The 3,707-nt window shown below is 42.4% G+C and overlaps 1 pseudogene across 1 annotated transcript in view; it reads left to right on the forward strand.

Annotated features, from left to right (window-relative positions):
- The first annotated feature begins 1,701 nt into the window (after positions 1-1,701).
- The window catches only part of LOC104980432, a 25,890-nt pseudogene continuing 23,884 nt past the window's right edge, over positions 1,702-3,707 (forward strand). The window contains exons 1-3 of the transcript XR_824258.1: positions 1,702-1,813; positions 1,953-2,266; positions 3,076-3,079. The product of XR_824258.1 is annotated as a T-cell receptor gamma chain C region C10.5-like (transcript). The remainder of the gene's footprint in view (positions 1,814-1,952; positions 2,267-3,075; positions 3,080-3,707) is intronic.

Consider the following 3,707-nt stretch of genomic DNA (forward strand, 5'->3'; position numbering starts at 1 on the left):
TTGGACCTGCCCTTCAAGAGCAGGTAGGAACTCACATTCCATAACTAGGTCAATTCTCAGCTAACAGAAAAACTCAGCACTCGCCATCGTATTTAAAAATACTTCCTAGAGCCCATAACCTAATATCCAAAATGTGCAGGATACAATGCCCAATTACTCAACTTACAGGGGACTCAGAAAATCTCAGCATCTTAATATGGAAAGGTAAACTAACAGATGTCAATCCTGGGATATTGCAGATGTTGGATTAACAGAGAAATTAAAGTTGTTACAGTGACCATGGGAGGAAATGGAAAGAGAGGCAGAGACAGAGAAGTAAAATCCCTAAGAATCATAAATGGAGAAATGGAAAAGGAAAGATAGGTGTTAGAGACAGACAAGTAGAGGGAGAGAAAGTGACAGAAATAGAGATGAAGAAGGAAATTGTAAAACAGAGGAGAGATAAAGAGAAAGAGGGAAAGGAAAGAAGCCAGATCTGGAAAAAAACAAAAAGACAGAGAAGGAGCCATGGTGGGGTTGCAATAAGAAAGGGAAAGATCTGTGGACAAAGAGGTGGACCGACAGAGGGATATGAAGAGCAGTACAGTGGGGGAGAAGAGAAACACAACAGTAGAGAGAGAAAAAGAGCAAGTCAAGAGATAGAGCTGTAAAGCAGTCAGGAAATTAGGGGCCACATATTGGTAATTATATATATATATACCACAGCAACTTTATTCATCCATCTATGAGTACTCAACTTGTTTCTAAGTCTTGGCTGTTATAAACAATGAACATAGGCATTTACATATATTTTAGTGTTTTTGTTTTCCACGGATAAACACTCAGAAGTGGAATTGCTGGATCAGGTGGTAGTTCCACTTCTAACTTATGGAGGAAGCTCCATACTGTTTTCCATACCACCACACCAGTTTACATTCCCATCAACAGTGCACAAGGGTTCTCTTTTCTCCACATCTTCAACACTTGTTATTTCCAGCCTTGCTTATAATAGCCATTCTGACAGGGATGAGGTGATACCTCATTGATGCTTTGATTTCCCTGAATTTCAAATAAATGAAAACTGTTTTTTTTTTTTTTTTTAGTTTCAGTTTGTTCAAAATACTGCAAACCTCCTTTTTTTAAAATGAAATCTGGAAACTCAATATAAGGCAGCCTTTTACTTGAGAATGAATATAAATCCTCCATCAAATTGATTTATAAGACATGCACACAAACACCCATATATTTACTTTTAAGGAGAGTCAAATGTAGACCAACATAACTGATCTTAATTTTTATAATAAGGCAGATTCAATTCTTATTAGGTTTGCGAGTTGTTGCCTCAGAGTTTGCTTACAGGTGTAAAAAGAATGATAGTTCAGGGAAAGAATATAAATTCGTTTAATCACCGGACAAGACCATGGCATCAATACTAACACTGAAACACTGAACTGATGGGAACTTAGCCCAGCTCAGCTCTGCTCACTCCACTAGGCCACAGGCAAGCTTGTCCACATTTCTCTGCCTGCCCCTCCATCTGATCCCTCTGCTTGCAGTTCTGAGCTCTCAGTGCTCAGGCTTCTCTTCTCCTGTGGGGGAGGCGGCTGCTCTCAGCTTGCCACAGGGGGGCCCTCCAGAAAGGCGTTGGTACAGAGAGGTGGGGCTCCTCCCCAGGTCTCAACCAGCCCCCACCCACTCTGGGCTCGGCCTGGTGGTCTTTAAGAGAGATATTCGCTGACTGACCTGCCTGTCACTTATACTGGGAATCTAGTCTGGCTCACTGTCCCAGGCATGATGCGGGTCCCAGCGCTGCTTCTGGTTTTCCTGGCTCCTGGTAAGTGTGTTGCCTGGATGCTGGGGGGATTGTTCTGTGTTTTGTGGCAATGGTGTATGTGTGTTGCGGGGCGGGGTGGTCATACTAAGAAATGATCTTTCCTCTTCCTCATTGTTTTTTGTTGCTTTTCCAATTTCAGTCATGCAGGTGTCTTCCAACACAGAAGGGGAGAAGATGTCTATCACTAAGGCAACTGGGTCTGGGTCGTCTGTTGAAATCATTTGTGATCTTATTACCCAAACCCTCAAATATATCCACTGGTACAAGTACCAGGAGGGCACAGCTCCCCGACGCCTTCTTTACTACGACATCTCCTACTCAAAGGTTGTGTTGGAATCAGGAGTCAGTGAAGGGAAGTACAAAGTTTATAAAGAGAAGAGCTATACTTTTGCAATCTTAAACCTGCAAGAAAGTGATTCTGGAATGTACTACTGTGCTGCCTGGGAGAAGCACGTTGGTTTAGACTTCCTTTACACTGCACTGGAAATTTTGCTTGTCACGGCAAAGCACAGCCGTGGTATACAGTATAGACCAGCCCTTGCCTCACTTACTGCCCCCAATTCTCTTTACTCTGAAGGAAGAGAAATCCTGAGTTCAGTGCCCATTCCCCAACATTTATATTCAATTACTACTCACCCCTCCTCTCAGAAGTCACATTTTTTCTAAAACTAGATCCCCACCTTTAGGCCTCAGGCAAACAGCTGCCAGGCAACATATTCTTTTAGCTCCCCTAGGAGCTAGTGGCGGAGAAGGCAATGGCACCACACTCCAGTACTCTTGCCTGGAAAATCCACGGTCAGAGGAGCCTGGTGGGCTGCCGTCTATGGGGTCGCTAAGAGTCGGACACGACTGAAGCGACTTAGCAGCAGCAGCAGCAGTAACAGGAGCTAGTGGAGTCTATTTCACCTTCTCTTTAGGACAGACAGGGCACCTAGGATTGATCTGTTCCTGGAGATATTTAGGAGAATAGAATGAAATGATTAGCTATACTGAATCATTTATTTAATCATTATCCAAAGCAGATGACAGGGAATGAAGCACCTTCATTATTCAGGATTATGAAGAATGAGAAAAGATAAATGAAAACTTGGACTTTCTGAACCTCAAGCTGGTATCTGACTTATATTTTGAACAAACTAATATTTTTCTTACATCACCAACCAGGGCATGGCCAACACAGGGAAAGTGTAGGCAAAAGGTGATTGCTGTAGTTGGGCTAACTGTTGTATTCTACTTACAGCTTCTGTTCAACCCACAGCCAGAACTGTTCTGTTTTAAACAAGCAAAGCCAGAGATTCTTTCCACCCAGTCTCCAACTTTTATATGACCAAATTCTAAACTGGAATGAGACTTATCAGATTATATTTTTCTCAATAATTCATCTGAAAAAACAATTTGGGTCAACAACCAGGCAATGAGTGGTATCTATTTCAACTGAAAGTTCAATTAAGAAAGGGGTGAGACTTTCTTATTGGGTTAGGTTTAAGAACATAAATTAATACTGAAGTACAGAAATGCCAGATTCATATGTATATGTCTCTTTTATACTGGATCCTTCAAATTTCTATCAGAACAGTGTTTCTTAAACTGTGGTCCGTGGACCACCTGCATCAGAAATATCTGGATTTGAGTAAAAGTGCACGTTCTGGGTGGAATTCAACACCATGATCACAAATCTTGGACTGACAGCTGGAAATGAAGCTTCAATAAGCTCCACATGAAAGTAAAAGTTGCTCAATCATGTCTGACTCTTTGCGACCCCATGGACTATACAGTCCATGGAATTCTCCAGACCAGAATACTGGAGTGGGTAGCCTTTCCCTTCTCCAGGGGATCTTCTCAACCCAGGGATCCAACCCAGGTCTCCTGCATTGCAGGTGGATTCTTAAGCTCC

This window comes from Bison bison, unplaced genomic scaffold (genome assembly GCF_000754665.1).
Source record: "Bison bison bison isolate TAMUID 2011002044 unplaced genomic scaffold, Bison_UMD1.0 scf7180017864499, whole genome shotgun sequence".
Lineage (NCBI taxonomy): Eukaryota > Metazoa > Chordata > Mammalia > Artiodactyla > Bovidae > Bison > Bison bison.